The sequence below is a fragment of the Carlito syrichta genome, unplaced genomic scaffold (assembly GCF_000164805.1).
Source record: "Carlito syrichta isolate Samal-C Ts95f unplaced genomic scaffold, Tarsius_syrichta-2.0.1 Scaffold301618, whole genome shotgun sequence".
Lineage (NCBI taxonomy): Eukaryota > Metazoa > Chordata > Mammalia > Primates > Tarsiidae > Carlito > Carlito syrichta.
In genome coordinates, this window is record NW_007245714.1 from 289,009 (window position 1) to 301,639 (window position 12,631).

At 38.5% G+C, this 12,631-nt stretch overlaps 1 protein-coding gene across 1 annotated transcript in view; it reads left to right on the plus strand.

Annotated features, from left to right (window-relative positions):
• The first annotated feature begins 10,697 nt into the window (after window positions 1–10,697).
• RALA (RAS like proto-oncogene A) overlaps window positions 10,698–12,631 on the plus strand; it is a 45,385-nt gene continuing 43,451 nt past the window's right edge. Inside the window, exon 1 of the mRNA XM_008054937.2 lies at window positions 10,698–10,751. The gene's annotated coding sequence lies outside the window, so the exon portion shown is untranslated. The remainder of the gene's footprint in view (window positions 10,752–12,631) is intronic.

Sequence of the window (12,631 nt, forward strand, 5' to 3'; positions counted from 1 at the left end):
TCACCTAGGCTGGAGTACAGTGACTCGATCTTGGCTATCACAGCCTTGACCTGCTGAGTTCAAGCAATCCTTCCACCTCAGCCTTCCACATAGCTGGGACTACAGATGTGTGTGCCTCCATGCCCAGCTAATTTTTTTGGTGTATTGTAGAGACAAGGTCTTGCATGTTACCCAAGCAAGTCTTGAACTCCTGAGTCCTCTTGCCTCAGCCTCTTAAAGTGCTGAGATTATAGGAATGAACCACCCACGCCTGACCTTTAATGTCATTTTTTAATGACTGTTTATAGTACTGTTGTATGGCTATTTATAATTTAATCCTTTTAAATATTATGGGTAATGTTACAATAAATATCTTTATCATTAATTGTCTGTGCCTAGCCATGATCCTGATAGCCATTGTCTTTGTCCATTTTGTGTTGCTATAACAAAAAACCACAGACTGGGTAATTTATAAAGAATAGAAATTTCTTTCTCATGGTTCTGGAGGCTGGGAAGCCCAATGTCAAGGTGCTGGCAGGTTCAGTCTTTTGTCCCAAGATGACACCTTGTTGCTTCTGGGTTGAGGGTCCTCGGCTTCTGTTGGGTTCTTAAGGGTAATTGGGATATTCACATCCTCAGTTAACTTGCAAAAATAGTTGTCACTGTAAACATATGTTACATAAACTTCTTGGGCTAGGTATAAGAATTTAGCAATTCTAGTGTCCCTCAAACTCCTTAACCTCATAATACCCATGTAATGTAAGAAGTAAGAAAAATTTTACAGAGGTTTGCTACTTTTCTAGAGTGATTTTAGTAAATGACTATTCTGTCAGAAAATTGAGTTTCTGTGTAGTCAAATCTTATATAATATTTATATGGTTCTTATTTATTCAGAAAATTACATGAATTGTCAGCTCAACTCAACAGAATTATCTTTGACTTTCTTTTATTTTCAGGAACTTTTTGAACATTAGTTCTTAAACAGGCTAACAACTTCAGAAACTAGTGTTTAATTTGTTCATAATGCCTAGTACATTTGACTACCAGGTGATAAAACATAGCATTATCAGATATGGGAGCTGTCTGACTAGTCTGTTTTGCTGACTCTCCCTTCCCTGTCCATCCCTTCCTGCAGGAATTCTTAGGCAGGGTTCCTGTTCTTCTGGGGATAATGTCTCAGAAATTTACAAATACTGATTTACTGTTCTCCAAAGTAATTTTCTAGTTTAATTTCTTTTTCAAATGTGCGTGTGTATACTAGTTATTTGCAGATACTGTGCCAAGTGCCAGGATGTAGAACTGAAAAAGACAGCTGTCTGCTGTAGATAAACTCCAAATAATTAATGTGGTAAGAAGCTCTGATAGAAGTTATGTTTATAATACTTTGAAACCACCAAGGAATTAGCCAGTCAGACCTTGGTAACAATTGGAAGACAAGAAACACTGCACAGAAGAGGTTCTGTTTGAACAATTTTCCTTTACCTTTGTCGGTTTTCTTTAACATTCACATCACCATATTAGGCAAAAATGTTTTTATTGAAAAACATTTTGATTGAGTTGTATGGGCCAAGAACATACTTGCTTCTTTTACCATTGAATAATATGATATCAAATATGTATTAAAAATAGCCAAAATAGGTTGGGTCTGGTGGCAAGACCTCATCTCTATAAAATAACTAGCCAGGTGTGGTGTACGTGCCTATAGCCCCGGCAGCTCAGGAGACTGAGGTGGGAAGGATCACCTGAGTCCAGGAGGTCAAGGTGGTAGTGAGCTATGATTGAGTACTGCACTCCAGCCTGGGTGACAGAGTGAGACCTCGACTCAAAAAATAATAAAAAAGAAATAGTCAAAATGTGCATTTACAGAATAAGAAGTAATTTATTTACATTTAGTTAGCTCAGTCTGCAGCCCTCTTTGTCTGTTTGAATTTTTTGATGGGAGTTTATAGATAGTTCATTCCATTTTGACAGTAATAAGTAATCAGAAAGATTCTGCTGGTGAGCCAAAATCAGTCTCTTCTTGTCTTTTCCTCATTAATTTTAGTTTTAAATTCTAAATTTTCTCTCTCAGTCTGTGACTTATCCTTTCATTTTTCTTAACTATCTTTTGAAGACTAGAAGCTTTTAATTTTGATGCAGTCCAGCTTATCAATTTGGTCTTTCATGGATTTTGCTTTTGGTGTTGTATCTAAGAAATTATTGCCTAACCTAGGGTCACATGTCTCACCCTACACTTTCTTCTAGAAGTTTATGGTTTTAGATTTACAATTAGGAATGGCCCATTTTAATTTTTCTGTATGGTGTAAGTAAGATATGGACCAATGCGGGGTTTTTTGCATATAGATATCTAATTGTTCTAGCATCCTTGTTGAAAGGTTCCCCTTTCTTTACGGCATTGCCTTTTGCACCTTTGTCAACAGATGCTGAAAACTGTAAACTACCCAAATGTGCATCAGGCAAATGAATAAATAAATTGTAGTATAGCCACACCATAGAATACTACTTGGCAATACAAGGAAGTGAGCGATTGATACAAGAAACAGGGATGAATGTCAAAATTATGCTGAGTGAAAGAAGCCAGATAAAACAGTACATATTGCATAATTCCACTTATATGAAACTCTAGAAAATACTAACTATAGTTACAGAATGCAGATCAGTGTTTGGGGGGAGGTGGTGGGGGAAAGGAAGGATTACAGTTAGAGTTTTAAATATGTGCAGTTTATCATATGTTGTACCTCAGTAAAGCTCTTACAGGCCAGTTGGGGTGGTTTATACCTGTAATCCCAGCATTTTGGGAGGCCAAGGACTGCTTGAGCATAGGGGTTCAAAACCAGCCTAGGCAACATAGCAAGACCTCATCTGTACAAAAAATTAGCTGGGTGTGGTGGCATGTGCCTGTAATCCCAGCTACTCAGGAGGCTAAGGTGGGAGGATCACTTGAACCCAAAAGTTTGAAGCTGCAGTGAACTGTGATTGTGCCACTGCATTCCAGCCTGAGCAACAGAGTGAACTCAAAAAAAAGTTGTTACAAATAAAATTCTAAAATATATATAGAATAACATAGTAGATAAACTTTTGAAAACCAAAGTTTGCTTTTCCTATTTCTTAATTTTTTCTTTATACTGTAACTTTAGTTTATTTTATAAAGGTATGTAGATATGAATTTAGCATTTGGAAAATATTGTGATCATTGTAAACTTGCATTAAGTGCATCTTTTGTTTGTTTTTTGAGTCAGTACCTCACTCTGTTGCCCAGGCTAGAGTGCAGTGGCACTGTCATGGCTCACTGCAGCCTCCATCTCCTGAGCTTCAAGTGATCCTTCCATCTCAGGGGCTCCCCAAGTAGCTGGGGCTACTACAGGTGTATGTCACCATGCCTGAGTAATTTTTATATTTTTATTTTTTGTAGATACAAGGTCTCATTTTATTGCCCAAGCTGGTCTTGAACTCGAGCAATGCTTGAGTTGGTCTTGTTCAGGCAATGTTCCCTCCTCAGCCTCCCAAAGTGCTGGGATTACAGGCGTGAGCCACTGAGCCTGGCCTCTGCTGTTTCTTTATTCAAGTTATAGAATAAAGGACTGCTTGGTACCATTGTTCAGCTACTTACACATTCACTTTGCTTGTTATCATTTAGCCCAAACTTCCCAAAGTTTTCACAAATATTTCGTTAGTAGGAATTGCAAAATGTATCAGGATGGGCCGGGTGCAGTGGTTCAGGAACCCAGGAGTTCGAGACTAGTTTGGGTAACACAGCGAGACCTCATCTCTACACAAAATCAAAAAATTAGCTGGGCATGGTGGCATGCACCTGTAGTCTCAGCTCTTTGGGAGGCTGAGGTGGGAGGATTGCTTGAGCGCAGGAGCTGGAGGTTGTGCTGAGGCGTGATTGTGCCACTGTACTCCAGCCTGGGCAACAGAGTAAGATCCCAACTCAAAAAAAACAAAACATCAGAATCAAGGCATATCAGGATTAAGGGGGAGAGGAATGAAAAGGGAAATCAGCAGGGCCAGGTCATATAGGGAGACATATTAAGGAGTTTAGATTTTAACCTATGAGCAATATGGAGTCTTTGAAGGATTTTAAGTGAGCTAAAACCCTTCCTCAAATCCTCAAACTAATTTCCCTTTTAATTGTGATAGGATGAGCTTACATAAAAAAGGCCACCAATATTAATATAAAGGACTTTGTATCAGCCTCTTTGGTATAGTTTTTTGGAGTATAAGGGAGTATAAGCCCTTACTCTCATACCTTAAATTTAATCCCATGATTTCTGTATTATAGTTGCATCTTGTCAACCGAAATATACCTAGCAATTCAAAATTCATAATTACTTGAATTTTATTACTTCTGAGTATTTCTTGGGTTTATGAGCGTGACAACTATATTTAGGCCTAAGAATTTAGTCTACTGGAATTAAACAAATACATGCCTCATCTATTCATGCTTACTGTTTCTCAATGTTAAAATCTTATAGCATGTAAGAACTTTAGTATTTTATTTTTCTTCCTTTCAGACCTTTAAAATCAAGGCTCACTAATTTTAGGATTAGTCTAACTTTCTTTGAGGCCAATCCTGATTCATGACAAGAGCAGAAACCCGGAAAAGAAAAAAGGTAGTTTATGAGCAACAGCCACTTATCAGGCAAACAGAATGCTTTGTTGTTAAGGAGAGTCTAAGTCTCTCTGCCTTCATACATCTTTCGCTGTGCAACCAAGACCATATTTTTGAACAGCTGGCATAAACATGAAACTACTAAGTCACATTGTGTGTAATCCTGCAGGAAGTTAGTTTTAGTTAGACTCTGGCTCATTTAGTTAAACCCAGTCCTCCAGTATGATAGATTAGTGAATATGGCAGCCATAAATGGGTATCAGGTACTAAGTAAAACAAACATGCTCCCCCCATCCCTTGAGCTGAACGCTGGATTTTGGGATAGAGTGAGAGTAAGAGATGTTTGCTTCAAAAGTAATCTGCAAGCATGCAGTGATTATGTCTTTAATCTTTTTTTTTTTTGAAACAGTCTCCTTCTGTTGCCTAGGCTGGAGTGAAGTGACACAGTCCTGGCTCACTACAGCCTCAAAACTTCTAGGCTCAAGCGATTCTCCTGCCTCAGCCTACTGGTAGCTGGCACTATGGGCATGTGCTACCATGGCCAGCTGCAGTGATGATTTCACATCTGTCTGACCTGCTGACATAGATACATAGAATCTCCTAGATCATAACATCCTGAAGTTTCAGTTTTAACTCCACCACAACTCTCTAGGGCTTTTTGTTGGTGATGTAACTCTTCCTGAGCCTTTGCAAGGGGGAACCCCCCCAAAAAAAGCAGAATTATATTTTGGAGAGCAGGCCTTTTGTAGTACAGGCTTCCCCAACTAGGTAAGTGTTTTAGTAGCCCATTGGCATCAGTGTACCAGCTAGTGTTGTGAGAGGCTGCGTTTGGCTTCTATGATTTTTTTTTTCTTTTTTTGGAGATTCTTTCAACACATTTGCCCATTTCATGGTGGGTTATTTACAAGTGCACCTGCCCACACCACAATGAGCATTCAGCAGTTTTTGACCAAAAATGGCTTACACCTGTGCTCTACCCTCCTATTCACTAGATCTTGCCCCAACTTTTTTTCTCCCCAGATGAAAAATCCTCAAAGGGAATTGTTTTGCCAACGTGGAAAAGATGAAACAAAAAATGGCAGCAGCACCAAAAGCCATCAAAACTGACAAGTTCAAAAACCGCGGGGTTTTTTTTTGAGTTGGAGTCTCACTCCATTGCCCAGGCTGGAGTGCAGCGGCACACTCATGGCTATCCCAGTGTTGACCTGCTGGGCTCCAGCAATCCTTCTGCCTCAGCCTTCCAAGTAGCCGGAACTACAGGTGCTCACTACCATGCCTAGCTAATTTATTTATTTATTGTAGAGGTCTCTCCAAGCTGCCTGGGCTGGTTTTGAAACCGCGGGCTCCCAAAGTGCTGGGATTACAGGCTGAGCCACCGAGCCCCACCTAATTTTTTTAAAAATTTGTTGTAGAGATGAGGTCTCACCAAGTTGTCCGGGCTGGTCCTGAACCTGCAGGCTCAGGCTATCCATTCACCTCGGCCTCCCAAATTGCTGGGATTACATGCTGAGCCACCAAACCCAGCCTAAAAACTGTTTTGAGCAGTGGAAAAAGCATCTCAGTCGGTGTATTGCCTCAAACAAAGAGTACTTTGAAGGTGACTGAACTCTAAACACGTGAGAACAAATATACAAAAGTTTAATGAATAAATTCCAGAATTTTTTGGGTCCCCCCCATATTTTTTATATGAAAAATGAGGGATTTGCATTATTTTAAGACTTCCTTCATGGTTATTCAGTTTTATTATATTTACTTGACTTTTAAAAAAATCATTCAGTGAGACATTAATAAACAAAATTTACCAATTATACAGATACTGTCTACATTCTGTATCAGTAAATCAGGATAATCATGGGTGGGTCCAGGATAAATACATTTTTAAAGTCATACTCCTGGTTAAAAACAACTGTAAGAGAATATTCCCTTCAGGCTATTTTTCTTTTCATGTGGCGGGATTTTTTCCATAATTATATATATACATTTATTTTTTAGAGATAGAGTCTCGCTAGTTTGCCCAGGCTGGTCTTGAACTCCTCGGCTCAAGCAGTCCTGCCTCAGCCTCCTAGGACTACAGGCACAACATACCACTGCTCCTGACTCAAGAAGTTCTTTTCTATAGACTCATTTGTTCTTGAAATAGTCAGTTATCTGATGATGAACTGAAGCTTCAGGTTTACGACTCCATAAATTACTATTATTTTAAGTTTAAAGATATGATTAAATCTCAGGTTTAGATTTATCAGTACTCAATCTTAGGAAGAAAAGTGCTACAAGATGTTTTTGTGATTTTTCAGGGAATTTTCAAGTCTTTTTCCCCCCTAGTTTGTAATTTCACATTATCTTTTGTATAAATTAAACTTAAGATTTTGCATTTTTCTTTTTTCTTTTCCTTTTTTTTTTGAGTTGGAGTCTCACTCTGTCACCCAGACTGGAGTACAGTGGCCAGGAGCGGCTCGACCCAGCCTCGACCTGCTGGGCTCCGGCGATCCTTCTGCCTCAGCCTTCCAAGTAGCTGGAACTACAGGTGCGCGCTACCACACGCGGCTAATTTTTGATTTTTATTGTAGAGATGAGGTCTTGCCAAGTTGTCTAGGCAGGTCTCGAACCCACGGGCTCAGGCAATTCACTCACCTCAGCCCCCCAAAGCGCTGGGATTACCGGCTGAGCCACCCAGCCCAGCCTGCATTTTTCAAATACGCTTTTGCATTTGATGAAAAGGGGAATTAACAGTAGTAAGCAGGCTGCAGCTCATTCTTAACTTAATAATGGCACACAATGCTGTCAGCTACATGATTCATAATTGTCTCATATAGCCAAGAGAAAATGGAGTTTCTTTGATCAGCAGCTTTCTCCCTCCACTAATGGTAATCTGTGTTATGCTTTTATTATTAATCACTGTTTTAGAATCCCTGCGTAAGTAGACTCTAGATAAGTTCAAAATTATGAGCAGAATTTTTCTCTTAATTCATTGGCAACTGCAGAAAAGAGAGTTCTGAACTTCCTTCTATCTCTCACTATCATGTTTTCCCTAATTCATTTTTCCTTAAAATTTACTAGTTGTGCTTGCTTTTAGTGGTATATATACTTTTTAAAATACAGAAAAATTTAGTGTGGCTCCTGTATAAAAGTGACTTAAATTTGTAAAGCATTTCATTAGAAATATGTACATACTCACATATATATACTTACAGGAGGCAGGCTCTAGTGTTTAACTCAGAAGAATTTTTTATCAAGAAAGAATATTTAATTTTATCTAACGCCTGTGTCTTTTCTCTTACATTGATTACATTGATTTTCTCATTGCACCTATTCATGCCATTGTGTTTATAGCATTCTTAATATTTAAGCTATTATTGCATTTTTTAAATAAAGTTGACACTTGAACAACACAGGTTTGAGTTGCAGTTTCACTTATGTGTAGATTTTTTTCAATAAATATATTGGAAAGTTTTTTGGAGATTTGCAACAATTTGAAAAAACTTGTAGATAAACTGAATAGCCTAAAAATATCAAAAAACTAAGAAATCAGGTATGTATGAATGCATAAAATATACTACCATAAAATATACACAGGTTAAAATGATCAAAATTGCATACAAACACTTAGAGACTGTACATGGCACCATTTGCAGTCAAGAGAAATATAGACAAACATAAAGATGCAATGTTAAATCATAACTGCATAAAATTTATTGTAGTGCATACTGTACTAGTGTAATCATTTCACAGCCACCTTTTATTCCAGTATATTTAGTGTTTAGTGCAATACTGTTGTAAGCCTTGAGTAACACCATGAGGCCCATTCAAAGTGCCACTAGTGATGCTGGAAGTGTTCCCAAGAAGCAGAGAAAAGTCATGACATTATAAGAAAAAGTTGAGTTGCTTGGTATCTACCTCAGATTGAAGTCTATAGCTGTATTTATGCTGTTTTGAGATAAATGAATACAGCATAAGCACCATTGTAAAAAATGAAAAGGAAATTTGTGGCGCAGTCATTGCAGCTACACCAGCAGGCATGAAAACCTTGCACTTTTTGTGAAATACTTTTTTGTGTCATATGGAAAATGAACCTTTAACGTGCATGCATGATTGCTGTAAGAAAGGCATACCTTTCCAGTCTGTCTCTGTACCTGGTTGGGGGAAAGGCATACCTACAGACTCTAATATGACTAAGGGAAAAAGCTGAGTCATTATTTGTCAACTTAAAGCAAAAGGAAGCCGGGCTCGGTGGCTCAGCCTGTAATCCCACGCCTTGGGAGGCTGAGGTGAGTGGATTGCCTGAGCCCGTGAGTTCGAGACCCGCCTGGGCAGGCAAGACCTCATCTCTACAATAAATCAAAAAAATTAGCTGGGCGTGGTAGCACACACCTGTAGTTCTAGCTACTTGGAAGGCTGAGGCGGAAGGATTGCCGCAGCCCAGCAGGTCGAGGCTGGGTTATAGAGTCTGGGTTACAGAGTGAGACTCCAACTCAAAAATAAAATAAAGTAAAATAAATAAAGCAAAAGGAAGATGAAGGAGCTAAAGATGGAGAATTTAGTGCTAGCAAAGGATGGCTTGATAATTTTGGAAAGGGATTTGGCTTTCAAAATGTCAAGATAACAGGAGAAACAGCTTTTGCCAACCAAGAGGCAGCAGATGAATTCCCAGATGCCATTAAGAACATCACTGAGGAGAAAAGAAATCTGCCTGAACAGGTTTTTAATGCAAATGAAATTTCTGTATTCTGGGAAAAAATGCCACAAAGGACATTTATTAGTAAGGAAGAGAAGCAAGCACCAGGATTTAAAGAAGGAAGGAATAAGCTAACTCTACCGTTCTGTGCAAATATGGTCAGGTTTATAATCAGGACTGCCCTTATCTACAAAGCTGCTACAACCAGCTGTCATTCTTTTGGTTGTACAAGAAGGCCTGGACAGTGAGAATACTTTTTCTGGATTGGTTCCATCAGTGCTTTGTCCTTGAACTCAGGAAGTACTTTGTTAGTAACTGGCTTTTAAAATTATTTTGATATTGGATAAAGCCTCTGGTTACCCAGAACCCCATGAGTTCAACACTGAAAGCACTGAAGTGGTCTACTTGCCCCACAATACAGCATTTGTAATTCGGCCTCCAGAATGGGGCTCATAAGCACCTTTAAGGCTCATTACATGATACTGTATGGAAAGGATTGTCGGAGCTGTGGAAGAGCTTGATAGAAAGAGCATCACAAAGTTTAGCATGGTGACTCACACCTATAACCCCAGTACTTTGGGAAGCCAAGGGGTGAGGATTACTTGAACCCAGCAGTTTGAGACCAGCCTAGGCAACGTAGCAAAACCTCATCTCTACAAAAAAAATCAAAAAATTAGCCAGGCATAGTGGCACATGCCTGTAGTCCCAGCTACTCTGGGAGGCTGAGGCAGGAGGGTCGCTTGAGCCCAAGAGTTGGAGACGCAGTGAACCATGATCATGCACTCCAGCCTAGTTGACAGAGTGAGACCCTGACTCCAAAAAAAAAAATCATGAGAGTCCAGAAGGATTACATCACTGAAGATGCTATTGTTATAGAATAAAACCGAAAGCTTCACATCAAGCTTGAAACAATAAATTCCTGCTGGAGAAAACTGTGTCCAGTTGTTGTGCATGACTTCACAGGATTTACAGCAGAGCCAAATCAAAGAAATTATGAAAGAGATTTTGGATATGGCAAAAAAGTTGAGGGAGTGAAGGGTTTCAAGCTATGACTCTTAGAGAAATTCAAGAATAGACACAACTTCAGGGGAATTAACAGAAGACAACTTGATGGAATAGAGTTGTTCCAAACTGGTGCCAGACAATGAGGAAGATGATGAGAAAACAGTGCCAGAAAACAAAACTGACATTAGACTCACCACTGCTTTTGACTTCTTTTACAACATGGGCCATTCTATGATATGAGCACTGGAACTAAAATAAATGGTGGAAGAAGGATTGGTACTGTAAAGAAACATTTTTAGAGAAATGAAAAAAGACAAAAAGTGTCAGACAAATTACAATGCATTTTTGCAAAGTTACATCAAGTGTGCCCATCCCTGCCACCTTAAGAGCTGGACCAACCTCTCTTCTTCCTTAGTCTATTAAATGTGAAAATGATGAGGATGAAGAACTTTATGATGATCCACTTCCACTTAGTGAAAAGTAAATATGTTTTCCTTAAGATTTTTTACATAATTTTTTTCTTTAGCTCTATTGTTAAGAATACAATGTATAATACATACAGCATATAAATTATATGTTAATCAACTGTTATTGGTAAGTTTTCAGGTCAACAGTAGGCTATTAGCAGTTAAGCTTTTGAAGAGTCAAAAGTTATATGTGGGGGAGTTGGCACCCCTAAGCCCAGTGTTGATCAAGGGTCAGCTGTATAGCACACTAAACTGTAATGGATTAGTCATTTCCTGAGAGGTAAACTTCAGGTGTTGGAATTTTATGAAATGGCTATGTTCATAAATGAAGTTGTAATATAGTTTTTTTTTGTGATTATTACTATTTTGGTACCACTGACTTTATAAAATGATTTCGGTAGCTTTTCTGTACCACCCATGAAACTTATCTTTTTATATTCAAAAGAAATTGTCTGTCTGGGCTCCAAGCTTTGTGTAGGTCATTCTTACCTGTTTTTCATAGTGGTAGTAAAGTTTAGATGGTAAACATTTAGAATCTGGATTGTTTAAAATCCTGGCTTCACATCGATAGTGTGATCTTGGGCACATTTTTAAAGCACCTGTATGGTTCAATTTTCTCACCTAGAAAACATGGCTAATAGATACAAAGTTGTTTTGCGGGTTTTGTGAGATAATTATGTAATTGAAAAAGTGTCTGGATAAACACTGAATAAATTGAAAGATTATTTACAGTAAGTCCCCTACATACAAATGAGTTCCGTTCCAAGAACGCATTGGTAAGTCCAGTTTGTTCGTAAGTCCAACAAGTCTAGGTACCCAACTAACACAATCAGCTCTATAGTACTGTAATGGGTTTATAATACTTTTCACACAAATAATACATTTTTAAAACCAAAAATAAAACATTCATTTTTAATCTTATAGTACAGTTCCTTGAAAAGTATACCAGACACATGAACTAACTGTGATTGGACATGCAAACACACATTTACATCTTTGAAAGTTTGCAACTTGACATAGAGGACTTCTTCTATTTTTCCCCAGGGTTATTGGACTATCCAAGTATTTGGATTTTTTATTACTTTTTTTCTTTCTTTTTCCTGCTTTTCATCAAAATTTCCTCCCAACTTCTTAAACTATGATTGGCTGAATGACTTAAATAAGGTAGTCCTAGAAGAAAGTAAAAATTCAGAAACACTAACACTGGGTGATAGGGCCACAGAGGTGACATTTTCCCTCTTCTCTTTACCCTCCAAGTTATTTGTGATGTACTCATGTTACTTTTATAGTCTTGAAAAGTTTTTGAGACTCGGGTCCCACCTGTTCCTGTGCCTATGGGGAGATGATAAACAGTAATGATACATTAAGCTACTCAACAGCATTGAAGATTGCCCTTCAAAATGAGCTTGTGGTAAGCAAATATGTGACGGAGAATTTCTTTTCTCTTTTTCTATTAAAAATTTTTTTGAGTTGGGGTCTCACTCTTTTGCCCAGAGTGGACCACACTCACACCTCACTGCCATCTCAACCTCCTATCCTTCTGCCTCAGCCTCCCAAGTAACTGGGAGTACAGACATCAACCACCATGCCTGACTAATTTCTTTCTCTTTCTTTTTAGAGACGAGGGCTTGCTGTATTGCCTAGGCTGTTTTCGAACTCCTGGACTTAAGCAGTCTACTCGCTTTGGCCTGCTAAAGTGCTGGGATTACAGCACTTATAGTGAGCCACCCTGCCCAGCCTGTGATGGAGAGTTTAACTGATAATACTCAGTTGCCATTAAATATAATTTTGGGTAATATGTTTGTTATATTCAGATTTTAAAAGTGATATTTGCAATGACTTACTTATGCAGTAAGCATCTTACAGTATATATCAGAAGGTTAACCTGACTGG